The 25901-nt window shown below is 29.3% G+C and overlaps 1 long non-coding RNA gene across 1 annotated transcript in view; it reads right to left on the bottom strand.

The window, feature by feature from the left end:
• Window positions 1–9957: 9957 nt before the first annotated feature.
• The window catches only part of LOC142330218 (uncharacterized), a 52738-nt gene continuing 36794 nt past the window's right edge, over window positions 9958–25901 (bottom strand). Inside the window, exons 3-4 of the long non-coding RNA XR_012757731.1 lie at window positions 19198–19369; window positions 9958–10633 (exon numbers count right to left, since the gene is read on the bottom strand). This is a non-coding gene — a long non-coding RNA (uncharacterized LOC142330218). The remainder of the gene's footprint in view (window positions 10634–19197; window positions 19370–25901) is intronic.

The raw sequence follows: 25901 nt of genomic DNA, 5'->3' as shown, positions 1-25901 counted from the left end.
TGGCATCCTGACAGAAGCCAAACTGATATCAACTTTAGAGGATCTAAAAAATGACTTTCAGTAAAGCCCATCAGGACTAGTATAACAGAGGGGGTGGTGTGGTGACCAGAATTGTCACAAGGTGGGTGTCTTCCACTTTAGGAGTCAGAATTCTGTATAGATTGTTATCATATTTCTGTATAGACTGACTACATAATGCAATTTAATCCTACATGTTCATTAACAAATTACACTCCAACTTAATTTTACAGAATTATATGAACAATTAAAAAATACTCAATTTTGTTGATCTTACAATGATCCATGATGCTATGTTTGACTGTTGCTACTAAAACAACATTACGTTCACAGCTGCTGTGCATGCACTGGCTGAGTCATTGACACGATCAAAGCATCTGCGTGTTCAGCACAATCTAGTGGGTGAAATGGTTACCACATTTGTCATGTTTCTTGAAAGTGTTCCTGGAAAAAATCAGTTTCATTACATATTTGGCACACTGTGTATACCCTCATCAGCTGACAACTAACTGAAGAACTTCATATTCTAAAACATCTGGCACAGATTAATGACTATCCAATTATACAAGATAAAACAGAGGCATCTAATGATAAAAAAATGTTTATATATTATCACATATATCAACCAACTATCACACAAAATTTACAACAGTTTCATGAAAGTAACTCTGTTGCTAACAAACTAAAAATAAATATACAAGACCATACAGCAAACTAAGGAAACGCAAAAATACAGGGACCCAGTTGTACATAAATTAAATCAGAAAGCACTACATAGTTCACAAAACAACTTTTACAAATCACATCAGAGAAACAAGGACATACATCTATGTCTTTGTTTATTTAATAATTTTCATGTTTAACATGAAAACACTAAATTTAATAAAAACAAAATATTAAATAAAAAAACATAGTTGAAAAATTAGATTACATGTTCAAGTGGTTTTCTGATAATTTAAACACAAGTATCCTTGGGAAACTGCTGGTAACTGCACTAAAAGAGTACATAATTTAAGTGTCAGTAATTTCCAATATACTGAAATCTCCTTTTTATTGATGACCTTACTTCAAAACAATGTTTTTTGAATATATATATATATACACTATATATATATATATATATATAGTGTTTGTATTATGTATATAGGTTGTTAAAGAAGTAAAACTCACCTTTTTTTCTGAAGCCAATGTAATTTTCCTGAAAGTGACATATAACATGTTCAATTTTAACTGCGTTATCAGGTAAAAATCTCAATTTTTGATAATGTTAACTTAGTTGAAAAATGTAAAGACATCATAAAATGTTAAAGTATACACTGATTTCTATTTTTGCCATGATCATGATTTCTCACATTAACATCATTTTGTTAAAAGTTAACTAATTTAATATTTAAAAATTGATTCCATTTCACTGTTATAATGTTGATTTTGTATTTTTACTGAATTTTAGAAGATATATAATATAATATTAAATTCCTCTAGATCATTTATCTATCTGATTTTGCAATAGAATTTGACATTTATAAAACTTCACAGTCCAGCAAAACAAACTTAAGGATATAATCTCTTTTCAAATAGACATAATGACAGTGCACACAATGATTAAGGTAGAGGAGGAGATAAAACATTAAAACAGATATAGGCTTAAAATATTTATCAACAAAAATGCTTTGATAAATTACAGAATTTCATAAAAAAAGAACAGTAAGTGCACCAGTAAGGACCACCTTTATAAGATTCAGAAATTCAGACTATGTGCACTTAATGAAGTTGATATCGCTAATTAACCTTTCTGTCATTGGTTATTGGACATTACAATCCAGGTGATGAGGGCCATTCCACCTTTTGGGCTTTGTCAATAAACTTTTAGTAGCGAAACTTTCGCTACACGGTGTGCCAGTTCATCAATAGAAAATACAGGGCTGAATTTCTTTGAAAAAGACAATGAGCATGCACTTACAGTAAATTCACAATGCTATATCATTGTGAATAAAATTTATTCATCCTGAATTAATTATCATTCTGTTAAAACATGTTCTTTCAACAAAGTTGGGCTACAAGTTGCAAATCAAGGGCTTAAATGAGTTTTAAAGAAATTGTTTCCTAATCATGTTATGTCGATTGTGGTCATTCTGCTGATCACAAGACGCTGGTGGTCACAAAAACAAATTATACATACTTAAAACACCACCACACAACTTCATTTCATTTCACCAATTGGGGAGCCGATCGGTAATGTATGATACGTTTTTATTATTCCCTAGTTCGGTCCCGTATATATTATGGTTGTGTCACCTACTCTTCAGCGCGTCATACCGTGTTTAAAATGGTGGATGCTGTACATCATGCTTTTCTTCGGCTTGCTAAAAGTACATTTAGATCCAGCCCTGTCGCAAGCTTACTTGTTTACTGCAGTGAGCTATCACTTTGGTGTAGACGGGACCAGCTTTTGGTTTCTTATTTTCCCTGTCTCAAAGGACAGCCAAATCACCCGGCTTTTGACACAATTCTTTGGAATCCTAGTTTACGAAGGTATGAGGACCATCCACGTTGTACTGCACATATATGTGTTTGTACTCGATGTCTACTGCACCTTGTAAATATTGGCACACTTATCTTTCTAACGTATCCGTGCTCATATCCTACGTGGGGATCAACCTTACAAATTTTATGTTTGCACTTACGACTTAAATAAACAATCAACACCACCTAATGTCTTTCAGCAAATGTTTAGTTATATTCATTAAGATAAACCCTGACGCAATAGTATACTCTGATGGATCGAAACAGAACGACACCGTTGTTTGCGCATTTGTTGTCAATGACAGAACTTATATGTTTGGTCTACCTGGTATTATGAGTGTGTTTACTGCTGAACTATATGCTATAAATAAGACTGTGAATATCATTAACCCTAAATACCGAAATATCCTTATTTGTGGCGAGTCGTGTAGTGCACCCCAAGCTTTAGAAGATTTTTACTCTAAACATCCCTTGGTCACTGAAATCTATAACGCAATCGGTGAGTTGAACCATGGCAACATACAAAGAAGTTTCTGTTGGGATTCGTAGCCACGTGGAAATTCCAGGTAATGAACGTGCAGATTCCGCTACTAAAGACGCATGCAATTAACCTCCTTTTATCACTCGTGCTGCTGCTTCTGACTTTATTAATTGTATAAAACAGTCTCTTCGAGCAAAGTGGCACGGGGACTGGACGACTACCGTTGATAACAAACTCCGGCATATTAAGGATTCTGTGTTGCCGTAGGACTCTGCAGAAAAATCGTCCTGAGGAAGTGGTCCTCTGCCGATTGCGGATAGGACATACGAGAGTTACTCACGGTTATCTGATGTCAGCACTAAACGCACCAATATGTATACGAATATACATATGTATATGTTGCCTCATGACTATGCGGCAGATCCTTGTGGATTACATCCGTTATGCGACCTTGCGTCGTAAATTTAAATTGCCCAGGAACATTCGTCGAATACTGGGTAACGATAAAGAAGTTGTTGACCGGGTATTTTTATTACTTAGAAGTTTGGTATATTAGATACCTCTTAATAATATTACAAATTTCGTTAAACTTTTTTTGTTATCCGAGAAGGAGCCTTTTACACTCCTTTTTGTTTGTTAAATTTATTATTTTTATTTTTGTTTTATATAGAGAGAGTTTGTTTTATATATATATATATAAAATCTTGACTAGAGTGGAGAGAAAATGTTGCCACTTTAGTAGATGTATACCTGGCAAAAGATAAGAAAAATAAATGGAATGAAGTTTATTGAAGAACATACAGCGATAATTTTCACTTATGAGCTGAACAACTAAGAAAAAGAGTTTGTAGAACTTTGTTTTTAAACACTTTAGGATTGGGAAAATTCTCAGCCTCATCGTGGATTCAAAATAACAAAACTTTGCCCACAAACCAGGTTTCCAAATGCGACTCAGATGACCAGGTTGATGACCCCTCTTGTTTGTCTGAAAAATCTAAAAGAAGTTGTCTTGTGTCAGATACGAAATTTATAGAACAAAAGAATCATCTCGAAGAATTTTTGAAAGACGCCCAAAATGGAATCCTATTATCGCCATCATGATACTGAGAAACTATACTTTGAAATAATTTGGAACTCAAAGGTGGAATTGTTCAAATACAAATAAGTGTGCCATTCACAAGCAAGAACACCTTTGAGATTCAAGATGTTTGGACAAATGTTGAAAAAGCTTAGATTTGTCATGTATCTGTGAAAAAGGATCACTGTATACTGCTTATAAACACAACTAAGTCTGGATTACAACTAAAGAGGATTATAAAAACTACAAAAAAAAAATAAAAGGGATGCTAGGAAAGAGAAAGAACAAGATAATCTGAGTAGTGATGGGGTTAATGTGTTCACAATGGATTTAGAAAAAGCGCTTCTGGAACCAAACCTTAAAGTTTCAGCTCTCTATTACAAACTGAAGCTCTGTGTGCATAATTTTACATTTTATATTTACAAAACAAAGGATTGCTACTTATGGCATGAAGCAGAAGGTGGTATCACCTCCCAAGAATTTTCTTTTGTTGTTTGCAGTTTTATTTTTTAAAAGACTGGTGTAAAATCAGGTGAAACCATCATCTTATTTAGTGATGGTTGCACCTATCAGAATAGAAATTTGACATTATCTAATGCTTTGTTTCATCTGAGTCTAAAGCTGAATATTGAAATTATTCAAAAATTTAGTGGGAAAGGTCAGGATTAAATTATGTATTGTCTATTAGGCCAGGATGTAGTGCAGAAGATCCAAACGTAACTGATATCAGATCTATGAGATACAGTTCTGATGGGATTTTTTATAAATTAAAATATGGTGAAGAGTGAAAACCTCTTCCTAGGCATTTCAGCAAATTTGGCGATGAAAATTCAAAGTTTTCGAAAGCATTATAATTGCAAACTAGAAAAATGACGAACAAAAGTACAACCATCTTTCAACAGCTTAAATTGTTCATTCCAGCCAATTACAATTCATTTTATGACAGCTTAAATCATTATTAATAATTATATTCAAGGAGTTCAAATTCTCATATTTTTGCAACTTCTGCCTTTCTGTTTTTAATATTTTTTCCATTATTCTTTTCTTTAATTGTTATAATTTTTTTATTTTGTTTAATCAAAGTTTTTGATGTGCGTTTGGTATATTAAGTTTGGTACGTATAGTGAAGTTAAGAAGAAATGTTTAAAAAAGTTATTATACGAGTATGCAATTTTCTTCTTTATACAACTTGTAATTTTTAGCAATAAATAATTTTACTGCTATTATGATATTTTTTATTGGCTAAATTTCCTTCTTATAGTGCATGAGAAAAAAACTGTTATGTCTGCTTTAGGTGCCATTGCAAAATCTGCTAAGTTTTATTTAAAAAAAGAAAAAACGGCTATTATCACGGTTTTATAATATTTGAGACCACTGCAACTTAATAATATATGAAAAAATATGAATATATACTGTATCATGTTAACAGCAGAGCTACATTAATTATGATGATAACTTTTAGCTCTCCAAGTGAAAATACTTAGCAGGTTTTGACTGCCAGCCAACAATATGTAAAATAAAAAAAATAATTTAATACCAACTGAAGATGTGGATACTGTGAAAACCAATCATTGGAAATTATTATGGTAAATATTGAAAAAAGTAAAATGTATTCATATGAAAAGTAATTCATCAGCCTTAAAATAAGCCCATATTGGGCATTCTAGCCCAAAAATGTCAGAAGAATATCATCGCTTTTAATGATCCAAACATTTGTTCTCCTTTTCCCAATCAAAAAAAAAAAAATTATTGGTTTCTCCCATCAGAATGAAATGTTGTGAAAATCATTACTGTGTTGCATTACAGAAGTAGATTTTACACATGTTTTTGTCTAATTCAAATGAATGACTATGATGTAATTTCATACTACTTAAACAATCAAATTAATATATCTGTAATGTTTTAAAATCAATTGTAGTAAACAGATTAGATGATTATTTTTTAAAAATAAATGTAAGTGACATTTTTTATTATGGTATCATTATTCACTAATAAATCTCAGCAGTGCAAAGATTTCCCCTTGTAAGATCAAATATTTCATTAATTAAAATTTTATTTGGCTATAACTCTGGAAGCAATGAAAATAAGAAATAAGGACCACTTAAATAGTTGAAAAGCTCTCAATGAGAGATTATTACTGCAATTTAGAAATAGTGAAAAGTCCACATTTTTGGGATTTTTTGGAACCTTTTGGTCCAGTCGATTGGAATGAAAGTGGGAGGTGCAACATTAGATTTCCTAAATAAAAAAATTGCAACATCCTACGGCTAATCGTTTTTGAGTTATGTGAGATATATATATATATACGTACGAACAGAAAGTAGTCAAAATTGATTCATGGATGGTCAAAATGGATATTTCTGTTGAAATCTGGAAACTGAAATTTTTCGCGATCACAATACTTTCCCTACTTCATACAAGGAAGTAATAACCATTGAAATGAATCAATAAAGCAAGGAACCACAAGCGTAATTTTTTACGCTTGGGAAATAAAATAGAAATATGATCTAATAATTTAATTTCTAATTAAATAAAACTAAATTACTCATTAAAAATCGCGCCTCCCCCCACATACATTTGTGCGCGAACACACACACACAAGGATAAGTACAATAAAAGACCCTGAAATTGACACAGTCTACAAATTTGAAATAATAATCCGTTTGCTTGGCATTTATGTTGTTTAAGTACACTGTTAAACAGTAATGAAAATTTAAGGGTTTATACTATTTTGTATATTCAGTTTTCGAAAACATTTTACTATATATTAAGATGTGGTAACTGGTAATAAATGAAAATCCCTGCAAAGTCCTTTTTAACCAGAAAGTTATCAAGAACCTATATGCATTCATTAACCCTTTAAAAAACTGTCATTAAAATCTTTCAACTGGACTTATTTAAACGCAATCGTTTTTTTCAGTTATTCTATAGGAAACCTTTTTCGGATTTATCTTTCTATTACAAGCGGTGTTCTGAATTAAATATAAAAATCACTGCACTCTTTTGTCATTCACAAGATTTTCTAAAATATATTTAACAAATTTTGCCTGAAAAGGTTCGATGTGTCTCTCACAAGCATACTTCTCACAATTTTCTAAACTTGATAGCACAACACAGTCATCAGTTTGGCCTCTGTCAAGATGCCACTGATTTAAATGCCTCGGCAGACATTTCCATCAGTGTACAAGTATTTACACAACCTACTAATATTGGTTTTGTATAGCCTCTTCCAACCTTGACCACCTACCATAACTTCAACTGATTTGGTTTAATAAACTTCATTTGAAATATAAAAAAAAGTTATATGTATTTATGAAATAAATACATATCTACTACTCGTACACCACATGAAGTAATTTATAAATACAAGGGCTGTTCAAAAGATAATGATAATAGTGACCCTAAGGGAAAATGTGCTGCGAAGGGTGGTAGTAATACTCCATACCATCGTGTATCCCATTCTTTTAGCCATGTATAACGATCAGTTTCAAGTCGATCGGAGCCGTGTGTGGACGTATGTGATGATTCGCCTACCATATCCAGCATGGATAAACAGTTGGAGCTACATTGTAACGTAAAATTTTGGTGAAACTCGGGAAAAATCGAAAAGACGCGTATGAATTATTAACTATGGTGAAGATGTTATGAACCAGGTGACCTTCTACAACTCACCAGCTTGGTCTAGTGGTTAACGCTTCTTCGCAAATCAGCTGATTTGGAAGTTGAGAGTTCCAGCATTCAAATCCTAATAAAGGCAGTTATTTTTAAACGAATTTGAATAATAAATCGTAGATATGGGTGTTCTTTGGTTGGGTTTCAATTAACCACACATCTCAGAAATGGTCGACCTGAGACTATACAAGATTACACTTCACTTACACTCATATATATCATCCTCATTCCTCCTCTGAAGTAATAACAGACGGTTTGGTGGGGAAGCAAACGAAAAAATGAATCGAATAATAACCGTAGATGAATCTCGAATGTATCACTACGATCCGGAACTGAAACAACAAACTTTCCAATGGAAAAGAGCGCAGTCGCCACCTCTCAATAAAGCAAAGATGAGTCGCAGCACTGGTAAGGTTATGATGATAATCTTCTTCGATTTTGGGGTTTTTTGTACCAACATGCTGTCCCTCAAGGCCAGACGGACACGACAGATTATTACAAATTGGTTTTGATCCTGATGTTGCGTCATTTTAAGAAAAAACAGTCGCACAAGAACACTAACAAAATTTTATTCCATAATGACAATGCACGGCTCACACTGTAGTTGTTTTCTTCAACGCTCGCGTTATCGCAACTGTACCCCACCCACCGTACAGTCCAGATTTGGCCCCTTGCGACTTCTAGCTGTTTCCTGAAGTCAAGTTTCCGCTCTAGGGACAGAAATTCATGACCAATCATGAGGTCATCAAAGCTGTGCAGGTGCGCTGCAACGAGCCCGAGAAAGTTGGTCTGGCGTTCGTATTTAAAAAGTTACAGGAACGGTGGGAAAAGCGTATTAGAACTGAGGGGGGTTACTTTGAAAAAGAGCATGTAAATTTGGAGGACTGAATAAATATTTTTTTTCTGTAGAGCATTATTATATTTACTTTTTGAACAGCCTCCGTATAATAGCAAACTACATGAAGAAAAAAACACTTTTTGGATATAATTTTCGATCGTATTCTAAAAATAAATCTTTCTAACTCAAGGAATCATTCATAACATCAGCTAATACTATATTTGGTAGCACCAGTCATATCATATAGGCAATAAACTAATTGAATGCGTTATGAATTATTAAGATATTATTTTTAATATCAATTTAAATTGATCGGTTAAATAAAATATTATTTCAAAATTTGTATGAAAATGCTGTCACCCAATTATCTGACCATAATCAGAAATAAGATAAGTTAACAATTCAGATTTATATGCCAATAAGTAACTTTGTTCATAGTCACAATACAAATATAAATTAGACATGTTATATCTCTGTTAAAATTGGTAATAAAAGACAATGGTTAAATATCTACTTCTATGCTACTTAGATTTATTTGTTCAGTGGTTCATTTAGAACTTTTTAGTAGGGTTTTCATTCTAGTAAAGGCAGTTACTTTTATACAGATTTGAATACTAGGTAGTGGATAGTGTTCTTTGGTAGTTGGTTTCAATTAATCACACATCTCAGCAATAGTTGACCTGAGACTGTATAAGATTACACTTCATTTGCATTCATACATAACAACCTTTGAAATAATACCTCACAATGGTTCTAGAGGCTAAACAGAGAAAGAAAGAAGCACGTATGGAGATATTTTTGGAAAAAACTTTTTTTTTGAACTGATTTTATAGTATTTAAGGTTATAGGTTACTCTTAAATATTTATTTATTTAATTTAATTCATATTTTTGTTCATTTATTGTCATAAAGTTTTATATTAAAACACAAAAAATTGCATAGAGAAAATTAAGTGAACAGATATTGTGGAAGTGAATAAAATGTGGAAAAAAATTGTGGAAATGAATAAAAATATATATATATATATATATATATATATATATAATCTAATTTTGCAGAAAAAGTAAATAGCATTTTGCATTCTGTTATCAAAAAATATATATAATAAAAAAATGGAAAACTTTTAATAAAATTTGAAAATTTTGAGATAACTGGTTGGTTGTCCAATGATAACAATAGGTATTAAACTGGTTAATGCAAGCAAATATATTATCTTTACAGCTTTCATTTTAACCAGTCAACTTGCTTCTCATACACTTTGTCTTATACCTTAATCACAGTCTTTGAACAGGTAATAATAAATTTGCAAAAATCATATCATAAAGAATAAAAAAAAAATCATAAAGCATTTGAGGTACACAAGCTTATATAGTATATTTAATTTCTCGTTATATAAAATCAATTTATACAGAACTATGATGTATAAATGTTACAATTTATTATTTTTATTTTTTTTTATTTTTACAGATTTTGTTTTTTATGTATTAAAATATAATTTATTACCTTATAATTATTTAACCAGCACAACAAACAACCCATTAATAAGACACATGGAAACCATCAACAATACATGAACTAAATGAAAATTACAAATACACTTTAAAAACTTGATATTTGATGAATACTTAGACAATAAAAAAGTACATCATGTACTATCAGATTACACAGACCAACTAAAGGAGTTTAAACACTTTAAAAATGATTAGTAACTCAATTTAAGGAGATGCATAATTACCTTAGAAAAGATTTTAAGAATAAATCAAATCATTATATAATGTTTTTAAAGTGTTATAAATTCTTTTCACCATGCTGTTGTGCTAACAAAAAAAAATTACAGAGAAAAAAGTTAAACAGTTTTTTAATTTTAAATATACAGATTTTATAAATGTAATCAAAGACAAAATGATCCGTTAAAATTAATATAAACTTTCTTCTTTTATCTTCTATTAATGTGATGTGGATGGTGGAGATAAGCGAGAGAAGTTTAATCGTTGCAAAACTGATATAACCATTTCATGGAGTGTCTGAAATAAAAAAAAGAAGACCATTGTTTATAATTTATATAAAATATCTATAAAAATACAAGTATTAATAAATTATACTAATCAAGAAAAAAAATTAAATGATTTAACGTAAGAGAGGAACTGGAAGATCCAGATCTAGCATGGAACTCCAGTCACTAGTAAGGCCTTTGTACAACCCCCAAAAAAGGACACTTGGCTTCATATCAATCCTAAAAGGAAAGGGCAGCAAACAAACACAAAGATCTAGTTACTTTGCCCATTACACATCGTGGTTACATATTATAATCACAGTTACACTATAGAAAACATAATAGAATATGTGACCAATTTCCGTGTCCTAAATTTTCATATTTACTTTTAATAGTAAATAACTTATCACTAAGAGATTTAGTACTTCCTTATTTCTTTATAAAAATAATAAATTTATTCTACACAAAGCATCCACAATTGAATTTTGATGGTGAATACAACTGATAGCATAACAAAGACAAGTTTATTTTCATTTGATACTTTAATTTTTTCCACTTCATACACAGAAGCAACTAAGAAACATTTTCCTGGAAGCAGTTAGGAAACTTAAGGTAATGTTTTCTTAGTTAATTCTGTGTACGAAATGGAAACTCTGTTGTAATCTGAACAACAAATTTATTCAGATAAAACAGAAAAAATGCCCCAAGAAAAATTAAACAATTTTTTTTTGGATAATTATTAATTATTTAAAAAATATATTCAATGATACTATAAATTCAAATTAACATTTTAGCATGTATTTTTAATCGTCTGACGCCATTAAAAAACAAAATAAATGAAAAATATTCATTTTATACTAATAAAATATTGATTGACATCACTCAAACAAGAAATCCAATGCCTAAGAAAATCTTCCTTTAGAATTGCTTCCAATCGCTTGGCATAGGTCTTCTGGATTAATGGAACAAATCCCTGTATCTCATCCACTTTTATTGCTATGTTTATTTTCAGAAATAGAAAAAAAGAAGCTAAATCCAGCAAGTAAAGTGGATTAAATAAGACAGGGATTCCTAATTTTGTCAGAAACAAGTTAACAGTGATAAAAGAATGCACTGAAAAGCCCATTCATGATGGATACCTTTAGCGAAAATGCTAACACCATTTTCACTGGCAATTTCTGCAGTCTCACTCTATGAGCTTTCTTTGGAATTTGCCAAATTGCTCTTTGATTTTAGTAGTTATAGATTTTACATGAAATTTCCATCAGCTCTTACAGTCCAATTCAAAAGTTTAATACATTTTCAATTCTACTTCTTTCATGAATAGACAAAATTCATATTACTTACTTTTATAAAAAGTATGACTTATAAAATTTAATTCAAGTCTCATTCCTCGGTCTGTTCTACAGTTATGTGAATCTAGCTTCAAAAATTAAACTCATCTGTTTTAGTAAATTTGCCTGGAATTTAGCTAGTGATTTCAATAGAATTTTTAATGCTGAAAATGAGGAAAATATTTTTAAAATTCCATCATGTAAGTTTTTTTCACAATTGGTTATATTTTGTTTTATATGTTAGCCTATTATAAAGGATGAAACCAAATAAGCAATTTCTCAATTAAGATCGATTGAAGTTCTCAACTGAAGTACTCAAATTATTAAATATTTCCAAAGAAATAATTTTTGATGAATTCTTTGAGAAAACTAGTGGAGGGAATCTACATTTCCAAAGAAACAGAAAATGAAACACGATGACTGGACCAAAGAAAGAAGAGAAAAGTTTAGGGAAAGATGAAACAATTTGGAAAAGAAAGAACTCTGGACTATGTATGGGTGATCTTTGAAGGTCTAATCGCAAACAAAAAATAAAAGGATATGTTATAACATTTGAAATGTAGTCTAGCTTATCAAAACAAAACTGAATCAATCTGTTATAACACTCTTGGCTATTGATTCTGCAAATTATTTTATTTATTAGTTCACATCTTTTTGCATTGACAATTGGATTCACACATTTATACACTGAACTTCCCTAACTGAACGACTGTAATTACCAAATTTATCAGGAATGGCAAAAAAAAGGTCTTTGGCAGATTTACTTTATAATTTCATCCTGCTTAAGAAGCCAAATAAAATAACTTGATCAAAAAATCAACAATTTTTCTCAAGAATTCCTAAGACTAACTTTTTAAAAACTATAAAACGTTTCTTAATTATAACTTTTTTTAAACTACAACAAAAGTGGCTTCTTCAAAACAAACAATATACTACATTTAAGAATTCATTCAGAGTTGTATCTTACTGGGACAATGTTTTATCTGAAAAAGCGTCTTCATGAAAATAATTTCATTTAAAAACATTTCATTACAATGAAATGCAAGTTTACATTGAAAAGTATTTTTTTTTAAAAATAATTATTGCCTTTACATAGTCATTTTTAATATAGTTATTTTGAAGATACTTAATGCTACACATTAACACAAATTAAGTAAAAGAACCACCTATGATCTCCCCCATTCATGTTCCGTTTACTTCTGCTGGATTATATAATTCTATGATACAAGCATCATGAAGTGTTATTTATAAATATCATATTCGCTCAAAAAAGTGAAATTAACACGCTAAAGTACATTAGTTTTGCCTGAAGTCTTATACTGTTCGAAAGCCCTATGGAATTTCTTAGGAAAAAATAATAAAGTTGTAAATATAAAATATGTAAATACAGCACGTAACTAACACTTTTTGGCAGTAAAATAAGATATGCAATCCATAAAGAAAAACAATCGCAAGTTTACAAATTGAATTGCAATGTTACAAATTAACATTCAAGATTTTGTACCTGATTAAAAAACAATTAGTTTAACATTCATTCTCAAAGCGGGTGATAATTCTCCCTTGTGAGCGCTGGAGCCCAAGAAGATTGGGGTTGTTCAGACGGTGAATGAAGGCAATGACTGATTAAAAAAAAAAGGAAAAAATTATGTTTTCCTGATCTTTCAAACTAAAATTAAATACCTACTACATACAAAAAAATTTTCAATTGAAAGCTTTGTTTTAATTATTGTATTGTTATATTGAATGCGCTATCATTATTGTTGTTATATAACAGTATAGATACAATTGTAATTTTTTTGAAAGCAATTTTAATAAAAATACTTCTAAATATGATTAAATGTGCATTATAATTGCTCTCATTTAAAATCTAAGTTTCAACTCAGAAATAGGATATGCAACGCTCAAAAACATTAATTGTTTTTAAGAGCGCATCTTAAAAACAGTAATTGCAATTATTTTTTAGGATTGGTTAAGTTTAAAAATGTTGGGGCGCTAGAAACGTTTTGATTCTAATGTGAGCAGTGGGCAAAAAAGGTTTGAGAATCAAAGATTTAAAAGAATGTTATTACATATAAAAGAAGAATCGTGAATATTTTCACTGTATAATTAGGATGGCCAGGGGTTTGACTGAGGTTTGTTAAGCCATTCATCATTCAGCCATTACCATTTTACTTTATAATTTTCAATTTCCAGGATCTTACTCAAGCCTCCCTCCCACCGTTGAGTTAGTTATTATTTAGTAATGGAAAGAATGATCTACAGTAAAAAATATGAGAAGATATAATGTTAGGAATTAACATGTAGTATTTATTAAACGCATTGAGATCAAAAGGTAATTAGAATTTTTGGAAGCGTTCGAGTGACATAACTTGAGCTTATAACCACAAATATAAATAAATTTTGAATCGTTTTGTAAAAGGGAAAAGTTAAAATTTATTTTAAAACTATTAAAACAAAATTGGAGAAAAACCTGTTCCATTTTTTCTTCCTTTAAAAATCTGAATTCTAGTTTTAATTCTCTGAATATGTTTTTTTTACATTTAAGTTTAATTAATGAGTATATAAGGTTTAAAGTTTGACTACCGGTTTCAGATTAACGAAACTCTTTCTTCCAAAATGCCTTATGCAGCTAATTATTATCAGCTATTCCTATTATTCCAGGAAGGAGCCAATAATTAGCTACACATGTCTTAGAAGAAAAATTACATTAATCTGAAACTCAATTATTAATAACTTTAGTTTTATGTCATTTTTTGTCATGCTGTTCAACGAATAAATGCGCTATGCATTTCACAATAGCATTATTACAAATTTGAGTTTATAAGCAAAAACTTTTGAGGCTAACATTTAATTAATTTAATATAATTTAAATAATTAATTTATTCATGAGTTTCTTTAAATACAAGTATTAAACACTTAAACACACAATTAGAAATAGATAGCTAGGATGGGTAAATCATTAGACACTTCTTATTTGGCGGCAATATCCAGTATGCTTTAATAATATTAAAAATAATTAACATGAAAATTAGAACTAACAACAAGCACGAATAATAAAACGCAACTTTGTTTACAAGCATTAAAAATAATATTAAAACGGTAAAAAAGTTTCAGACAAAAGATACACCAAAATGTTAGGTCTAAGTTAACTATAAACATAAAGCCTTAAGAGTTACTTTTATCTAGTTACTTTTAAGTTTTATATTATCTAGATAACACAATTAGAATCAATACAACTGTAAATAATTAATTAATGTAAAACGGGATCAAAAATTCACATTCATATTATGTACAATTAAGAAAATTAACTATATGTCATTCTTACTTTTAGTAATGGACTACGGCACAAAATAGTATTTCATTATCTGCAAAAACCAATCGGTAGACCTACCAAAAATTATTTCTCTTAGTAAGCATTCAAGCAAGATTATTTTATGTAACAAATTAATCTACATCGTTAAATTGAGTAATAGTTGTTAACGGCACGGTTAGAAAGGACGCTGATAGTGTACAACAATGTCATGTTGCTTACACGATGTACGAAACAAACTTAATCTGCCAACATTTTTGGTGCATTTTTTAAAGTTTACGTGGGAAACAAGTCAAGAGAAAGTGTTATAACACTTTTTGTTTCGAAAGAAATTTCGATTAAAAAACTAAGCCTGATAGAAAAAATTCATTATCATATAAGAAATTAGCATAAAAAATACTATAAGAAATAACCATTTTATTTTACAAACAAAAGATTAAATTTTGTTGACCGGTGTAAAACTTGTTTTTAATTTAGAACTGATAAGTTAATTATTAAATACATTGCATTGACCAAACCGCATAAGTACCTACAACAGGCAAACAAAAATAATAACACTTATTTTAAGCTGTACTAAAATAATATAAGAAAAACTTACCGCGATCAATAATGAGGATCATTATCTAAAATGTACAAGAATTAACAATAACTGTTAAACAAGAGAGGACACAGAAACGATAACCTAATTTGTAACCTAACTGTGTAAACAACCCAAGACTGACCGCTGTATTTCATAAGCTTCATTGTCACTACGTGATTTCCCTGTCGGTCCCCACCACTGTAACAAGCCCGCCCTCTAAAATGCACTTCCTCTCTCATAACAACCGACCGACCGACACCAACAGTTTAATATTCATGTTTACAGATTTCATGACATTATACATAATAATAACTGAACCAAATTTTCGCTTAAACCGATGTGCACATTAACAAATGAACGTAACCAAGGTACCCAAACTATAACGATAAGGTTTTCAATTATTTCTTTTTACCAAATATTCAATTTGGATATAATTTACATTCAAGCATACTTTATAACTGCCCTTGGATATAAAAAAAAAAAACACTCGTGCGCGCCCGTTAACATATTATTAAATATTTACTTCTTTTAATATAAAAAAGCAATTTAAAAAACGTAGACCCTATCCGTCTTTAGTAACTAATCAGAAAAAAACAACAGGATCATTTTGTTTTAATAAAGTTCATAAGAAATATTAATGAATACATAAGAGGGTTATATAAAAGGATTATTTCTAAATTTATCTCATCAAGCCGACTACCGTATTTCACAGTACAGCCCAGCCCGCCTAAAATACAAATACACACGCAAACAGACATTTAGTATGGATTTAATTCAAAAATTATATTTAGAGATCACAAAGTAACATATAATTATAATTTTTCGTGTCTCATTTCATTTCTGTAATCAATTTGTCACCTCGGTAACGCAGTAGAGAAACCGACTGATATAGTGAAAGATAAGGATTTGATTCTCGACTTGACACCGGATCACAATTTTAGCCGGTTTAGTCGGGTTTCACTACTGAAAATAAGAGTAAACTGAAGATCTCAGATTCAGTTCTCGGTTTAGAATTAGTATTTTTCTCAATAATTATATTTACGTATAACGCTTAAGAGAAAACAAAAAAAAAACTAAATAAATAAATAAAATAAGCCGTTGAAAGCAAATTTAAAGTTACATATTATTTTTAAGTTAATTATTTTGTTAGAACGTCACTAAAAATCACATCCTATAAAATTTCAGACTTTTTATCTTCTGTCGCATATACTTTCTATTACGATTCTTTTAAGTTTACGTAAGTAAATGTAATGTAATACTTGAGAGCATATAAACTAGTCACCTCGCCGGTCGCCGAGGTGGAGTAATAATATCTTTCCTCTTATCCGAAAGTTCCCGGGTTCGTATCCCGGTCAGGCTTGAAATTTTAATTCGCTTCAAAATTTCAATACCGTACTTCCACACAACCTCCAACCTAATACGGTGAATATTTAATAATAATAAATTATCGAATTAAAATAGTATTATCGTTTCCGCGAGCCGAAAAAGTCCGGTTTTGTACTCGTCTAGAGTTAAAGCGTCGTATAATTTTCAGTTCTTTTCGTTATAATTTCTTAACCGTCCTATGTTCAAAAAAAAATTGGAATTTTTTTTTAAAGAAGATCAAATTTTTGTATTAAATTTATATTTGATTTTTAGGGTTCGGTTACAGCTCGGGTATCACTCCATATCTGTAATACTTGTATGAGTTTTACGCGTTAAAAAAAAAATTATCGTAAATTGAAGATTCGATTATAGAGATATTTAATGCACGGATAATCGTTTAAAAAAAAATAAATAAATTTAGACTCGATTTGATTCCCACAGAGTTAAATTTTTCTAATGTAAATTTCATCTATATATAAGTTCATTAAAATATATAGATGTAATGAAAGTCTGCGAGTTTGATTTTCGCTTTTAAAAATTTTATTTAGGTATCACCTATTAAAAAAGACTGAAAAATTTAAAGTCGCGATTTTGATTCTCGGTTTCAGCACAAAATCACATACTTGTTATAATAAATATTAAATAAGTTAAAAAATAGACTTAATCTTCCCTCAGAACACAGTTTTATTTTATTTAACAGTTTCATTCAAAAATATTATGCATTATAATATTAAAAAAAATCGAGATATGCTGAAATGGTCTCGGGTTCGATTCCCGGCTTGGATCATAAGTACCTCAATTCGTAATGTATATCCGAGTATCGGTAATAAAAAAAAAAGCTTAAGTTGAAGATCCTGGGTTCGATCTCATAACATAATCGGATTTCAAAACATGATTTTATTTGTAATATTTATAAAATAATCCGTTTAGAATCAATTTGGGTAATTTTTAGTAAAATGCCTGCCATCAAAAATAATTATTTAGCAGAAGAAATATGGTAATATGATAAAGGTCAAGGTTAATGAGGCATTTGTCTGTTGATAATTATGTTTGTAATAAAATTATAAATTTGTAATAATTATAAATGTAATTTAACCAAACTTAACCTACACTCGCTAACTTGACTAGCGAGCGAAGCGAGCGTAGATTAAGTTTGTTAATTATATTTATAATTTTTTAAATTTAATCTCTTATTTCAATATATTGAAATAAATTATATCGCATAAAAAAAGTATCTTTTACGTATTTATCTTGTAAGTACGCGTATTTATTCGTTAATTATTATTTTTGTTAAAATGTACTTTACACAAACGGATATTCCGCACAGCGCTAGTAGTTTAACCTTGATCAAGGACTGGTCTGGCGGCGATTGGAGAGGGTGACTCACGTAGCAAAGTAAATTGTAGACAGCGCGTAGGCAAGCAGTCCGTCGATGTACGATGATTTATAAAGTTATCCGACATGAATTAAACGAACATTTATAATCGGTTTTTTTAAAATTTATTTTACTCGCAATGACAACATCCAGAATATCCGCATTTTTTTTTCTTTTTCTCCGGGCCAACCGTTATGTATCGCTTCACAGAATGAGATGAAATAGCAATTTTATAGCGTGTGAAAATATCACGCCTGACCGGGATTCGAACTCGCGACCTCTGGATGAAAGGCCGAGACGCTATCACTCGCACCACGCAAGTTAACCGCTCACTATCACGCGCATTTTTTTTTAAATTGTTTTTTTTTCACGTTATGAATTTTGATAATAATGTAAGATAATGTCAAGCGCAACCCGAAATCGAACCCAGAACGTTTTATCCGACAGTACTATCTTCTCGCAATTATTATTTTCATACTGTTTACTATAATAAAATTAATATTAACCCGTAATTTAACAATCTGATTTATTTTATTCGTTTATTACAATAAATGAAGCTAAATGTATTATAAAAATGACATTAGAGGTTACATATTAATGAAACGTGTAAATAGATTAGATTTTTTTTTACCTCCGGGTCGACAGTTAAGTTATCGCTTCAGAGGATGAGATGAACAATTTGTAGCGCGTGTGAAAATGCCATGCCTGACCGGGTTCGAACCTGGGACCTTCGGATGAAAGGCCGAGACGCTACCACTCGCGTCACGGAGGCCGGAAAATAGATTAGGTTGCATAATATTAACCTAAAATACAGAAACATCTTATATTACAGATCTAAATTACAAAATAACTACAAATAAATTGAAAAAAAGTAATAATTTAAATTTTTACTGAGGGCGGTAACATATATAATGAAGGGTCGGAAAGAAAAATGATGTATTAATTTAGTAATTAATATTTCTGAAAATCAAACAAATTCATGATGATCTTTTACTCTTTTTTCTATTTTCTTTTAAAAGAATACATTTTTTGTTATATAAGAGAATAAGTGTTTTTGATAAAAAACCTTTTTTATCAGATACATTTTTTATATAAAAGAAAACTGAAAAAAAATCGGTTAAGATGACACAATGTAACGATATTTTTTTAATATAATCGATTAAAAAAAATCGTCGATTTCGGAACAGTTACAATGAAAGAAGTTTCTAAAATTCTGTCATATTGGAAACCACATACTGTATTCATTCCATGAAAGTGGATTAATTTTTACCCCCCTATAAATCTCTGAATCAGTAATTTTTTGGTTGTGTGTATCAACCGCACGATAAAATTAATTTTTCAGCAGTTTTTTTAATATTGTCACGAGTAGTTACACACAACTGAAGAAAAAAATAATATAACCTCACTACATTAAAACTAAAAAGATTATTTGTAATTTAATTAATTTTTGATATACTTAAGCTTAACTAATTAATTTAAAATAACACAATAAGAATTTAATACCTTTATGAACATAGTATTTAATATAAGTAAGTTTACCTATCTTGTGTAGGTTATGTAGACAAAACGCTTTAAGTAAATTAGAAATCGCGAAACATATGATTTGGTTATCACGAAACATATGAGGTTATCAGACTAAACTGATTACGGGTTTCTTCTAAAGATGTATATTTTAAAAATATTTTTATTTAATGTTGTTTGTTATTTATATTTGTAACTTTATTTATTAAATTTTCTATTGTAAAAAAAATCATGTTACAAATAATTATACACGTTAAGTAAAACCGATAAAAAAAACAACAGTCTCTCATTTTGCCAACTTAAATTTAAATAAAGAGATCGGTATTTAAAATAGTACCTAATTGTATAAATAAGTAAGTAAGTAAAACTATTAACTAATTGTAATTAAGACATTAATTAATATATATTATTTAGTTTTATTTACAAATATTATTTATTTAAAAGTTATAAACGTATTTTTTTAAAAATAATCTAATAAACAAAAGTAGATGACCGCGGATGATTGTTACCCGACTCAAATCTTTGTAGAACCCACAAACCTGTTAAAACATGTTCTCATTTTACGTCGATAACTGAACGGAACACGTCGTTATCATATTAGCTTAAAAAGTTATTTTCCTGGATTTAAGGTAAAATTAGGGTAAACTTATTGAAAAGCAGCATATTTATGTGAGGAATAATAGTTTTTAAGTATTTAAATTAATTATACAAATTAATATTCAATTTTGGCTGGTTACTGATTTATTATAAAGCCACGTGCTTTAGACTATCTAATGTTAAAAAATTAGAAAATTCATTTTTATGAAATAGATAAATCATTTAAATTGTATTTAATATAATATTTATTGCTATGACATTTATGTTAATATGATTTTCTCATTTTTTAAATTTGATATATTTTTTTTAATAAAAACTTGTTTCAAGTCTGTAGTCTTTTGTCCATGCTTTCATGGCAATATTTTGGATTTTATAAATTGCAAATTCTAAATAATTTGTAGTTTGTTCAATATACTGCTGTTTGCTATGACTGATATTTTTAAAAATGTAATGAATTCCTACAATTTAAAAAAAAGATGATGCAATCAATTGAAATTTGCTACAGCCTAAATTAGGTGAAGATTATGCAATGTAGTTTATTGAAAAATAGTTCTACAATCTATTAATTTATTGGTAAAATGTTTATCAATTAATTTATTAAATTATTTATAATAAAAAAAGGCGCCAAAGATTGTTGCATATACTACAAAAAAGCGCATGCAGAAAAATTAATTATTGTTTAAATAATTAATAGAAAAGTGCATGCATTAGTGATTATGGCATATACTGAAAAAAAGGTATATGCAGAAAGATTAATTATTGTTTAAATAATTAATAGAAAAGTGCATGCATTAGTGATTATGGCATATACTGAAAAAAAGGTATATGCAGAAAGATTAATTATTGTTTAAATAATTAATAGAAAAGTGCATGCATTAGTGATTATGGCATATACTGAAAAAAAGGTATATGCAGAAAGATTAATTATTGTTTAAATAATTAATAGAAAAGTGCATGCATAGTGATTATGGCATATACTGAAAAAAAGGTATATGCAGAAAGATTAATTATTGTTTAAATAATTAATAGAAAAGTGCATGCATAGTGATTATGGCATATACTGAAAAAAAGGTATATGCAAAGATTAATTATTGTTTAAATAATTAATAGAAAAGTGCATGCATTAGTGATTATGGCATATACTGAAAAAAGGTATATGCAGAAAGATTAATTATTGTTTAAATAATTAATAGAAAAGTGCATGCATAGTGATTATGGGATATACTGAAAAAAAGGTATATGCAGAAAGATTAATTATTGTTTAAATAATTAATAGAAAAGTGCATGCATTAGGGATTGTGGCATATACTAAAAAAAGGTTATATGCAGGAAGATTAATTATTGTTTAAATAATTAATAAGAGAAAAATACATGATTATTGCATATGCTGAAAAAAGGTGTAAGCAAAAAAATTAATTATTGTTGAAATAATTAATAATAAAAAAAAATGCACCAAGGATTATTGCATATACTGACTATTTCAGTATATTGAGGTAATATTAAGTATATGTTGAGGTAATGCACCAGTTTACATAGACAGCTTTCATATCAAGGCTGTTGTGAACAAACTGCTGCTTGAAATTTTAATTTGCATCTATAGCTTAACAAATCTTTTGGGGTAATGACTAGTTCATTTCCTCAAAAAAAAAAATAATGTAATTATTCAATGTATTTAATAAAAAATGCATCGGTTTAAAATTAAAACCAGTTATTACTGGAATTTTTTAAGTAACTGTTTAATTAAAATTTTTAAATTAGATAATGTTTATTAAAATATGATGGAGCGAGACGAGTAGAATATTATGCTATAAGTTGGCAGTAATATTATGCTTTCATTAGTTCTAAGATCACTTGTAGATCCTAGATAACAAAATGAATTCAGTTGTTATTAGCAGTAATATTACATTTATTTACAATCGGTAGTGTTTTACACATATGCTTTGTACATATTTACAGATTATTTTTCATCTAATATTATTTTAGTAATATGGAATTCAAGTAGGACATAAATAAGTTGTTAGGTTTTTTACATACACAAAAGTGACCTTATTATTTAGTCTATACTTCTATAATTTTTTCATGATTTTTAAAAGTAATTTTCAGTTAATTAAAATCTGATTGTGATCTCTAGCATTCTTAACAAAAAAATCATACTTACACATACATAACATTTCAAACAATAAACCTCTGTAATTAGAATGAATTCTCGCACAGTTTTGACAAACTTTTCATTTATGAGACCTTCGCTATTTCGTAGTCTGAAATGCACTGATTTTCACAGTACAATGCACTACCCAAGTTCAATAACTCAACTGGTCTTCATCAAATTTTCAACTTCAGTTACACTACAACAGCATATCTAAGTTTTAATGAAAATGATCTAGTAATTTTGGAGATTTTCAAGTTGCAATTTTATATGTACACTTATGTATATAAGGAACTTAAATTTTAAGTGAATGATATTTTTGTACTTCTCGTACCTCAAAACGTAAAGAAAAATCAATTTCAACCCCTCAAACCCACCATTTGACTGAAAGTATTTTTTTTTTTTCAAAAAACCGTTAAAAAATTTTACACAGCTTTATTGTTACATATGTTAATTATTAACAGATATATTCATCCATTTATCACAAGAGATCTTAATCATTATGAAATGAATTATTTCTCATTTTAATTAATTAATTAATTATTTACAATGAAAGATAATTTAAGATTTATGTTTAATTTTCATGCAGTTCCATATTTCTAGAAAGTTGAAACAGAAACCGATTGCATATTAAGTCACATGATACAAATCAACTTTAACCATCCACCTCTTATAAAATCTTTAAACAGTTTTTTTAACACCGGTCACTGTAGAATCACAAAAATTAGTTAACTGGCTAGTGTTTTAGCCCTCCAATACTCCTTCATTCTTTCATTGTCCAACTTCCCTTTTCTTTTGACCACTTTCAATTGCTGTATTCTTTCTTCTCCTTCTGGATCCCTTTCAATTCTAAGATTTTTTTTTGTAAGCAACCTTCTGTCTTTTAAATCCGTCACATTTACGTTTGCTATCCTTAGGTCCTCTTTAATTTGCTTGAACCACTTAATACTCATTTTTTCACCGTTACACGTCAAAAATTCTCTTCGTAAGCCTGTTTAAATTCATTCTTGACAGATGTCTGTAAAATGCCAGTCTTAACTTAATGTGGTGCTTATGCATTTCTAACTCCCAGTAAAGTTTCTCATTCTTCCTTAATTTCCAACCGTCGTTAGTTTTTCTGGGCCCTAGGATTTTCCTTGCATCAGTCTTTCAGCAGGTTCCCATTTACCTATTCCCCTTTGTTCAGAGCTATGCGTTTAGCTCCATATAAAATTCCTGTTTGGATTACCGTTGTGTAGTAACTGATCTTGCCCGTCCTTGAGATATGTTTCATATTGTATATTTTCTTCGATAGGCCATAGGATGTTAGCATTTACTGGTACTGACAATGTTTGTTCCCTTGTCCATTTCTTTTGGTCTGTTAACTTCACCCGAGTACCTAAATTTCTTCGTATTTTTAATTTGTTTGAAATTTGTCCACAACAATTTTGCTGTGTTCTTAATGTACATGATATGCCTTTATATATATAGTCGATTATATACTCGAGAATGTTGATTCAAACCAAAATTACAAATAGAAGGCAATTAATATTTAATTGTGGAAAAAGACAATAAAAATATTAACCAATATGTAAAAATTACTTAAAATTTTAACTTGTAGGAAGGGTTTAAAAGTACAAATAAATTGTACAATAAAACATGAAATTGGATTACTGAAAGAATCAGGACATTCGTGAAAAACAAAAAGAACTGTTACTTTATTTGGCCATACAATAATAATAATAAAAAACAAAGGGATAAGTTGAAATTATAGTTTATATATATATATATATATATATATATATATATATATATATATATATAAAAGTAATATTAATTATAATTTTAACCCCTCAATCAGATTAAATTTTTAATTTCTTTGGAGAAAAGTTGCCGATTGATATTTTCTCTGTTAATGTTAAAAAAAAAAATTGCTTTGCTTAATTATGGTGACATTAATATATACATAAAAAAAATCTGTCTTAACTATCTCCTGTCTTAACTAGTAATCATATACTAACTATTAACCATTAATTTGGGTAGTTTATAAGAAGAATCTGGGTCTTAAATACTAATCGTATACTAACTATTAACCATTAACAATTAATTTGGGTAGTTTATAAGCAAACTAACTGGTGGTGGATTTTTATGTATATTATATGTTGCTATAATATAGCTATAATATATTTAAGCTTAGATCATTAAGTAAGCGTAACTGCTGGTTAATTTATTTGTCGATCGACAAAGTATTCAAAGAATTAACTAAAATCTGATTGTTGAGGTTAATTAGTTATTAATTATATGCGAAACAATTTGAGGGGCGTTTTCTTTTTTCCCTTATTTGTATCATATTTTTTCTTTTTTTAAGTTGCTCACAGTAGAATCCTTTAATAAAAATAAAAAGTAAGAACAACATAATCTTGTTCTTAATCGACTGACTTCTTTATCTAAACCGTTAACTTGGATTATTTCTCAGAGATATTTAAATTTATTAACTTTGTTCATTTTTCCATATTTTGAATTGAATATTTGTTATCGGTCATGAATTCTGCTTTATCGATGGACATTTTGAACCCTACTTTATCTGCGATTTCTTTTATACGGTTTACTTGTTCTACTGTGTGATTTTTTTAGAAAATTGCAGTGTCATTAGAAAAGGTTTGGCAATTAATTCAAATAACTTTCAACTTCCGACCCGGTTTTATTTCACGGTGTGTTCCAATTTTTTTCGTCTTTTTCTCCAGTTCTCTTAATTTTTCTAAGTCACAGTTAAAAATAATTACCCGTAAATAACCCAGTAACCTTGTATTATTCCTGCCTTTGCAGGGAATAATACATATCAGCAAAAACAAATGCGCTCTGATTACCGAGTACAAATGTATATATCTGTAGGAGATATTACACAATTATGGTCTTACAGATATTTCTATACTTGTCTGCATGGGTGTTTTATGTTTTTTCTAGATATTTAAATAATAACATCGAGTTACAACCGTCCTAACCCAGTAAACTAACCGTCTGTGAAACATTATATTGCCCTTTATCTTTGTTCGCCTAGTAATTTTCAGAAGAGAATATTCTTCCATTCTTAT

Source organism: Lycorma delicatula, chromosome 9 (assembly GCF_047948215.1).
Source record: "Lycorma delicatula isolate Av1 chromosome 9, ASM4794821v1, whole genome shotgun sequence".
Classification (NCBI taxonomy): Eukaryota; Metazoa; Arthropoda; class Insecta; order Hemiptera; family Fulgoridae; genus Lycorma; species Lycorma delicatula.
This window is presented reverse-complemented; position numbering and strand designations above follow the sequence as displayed.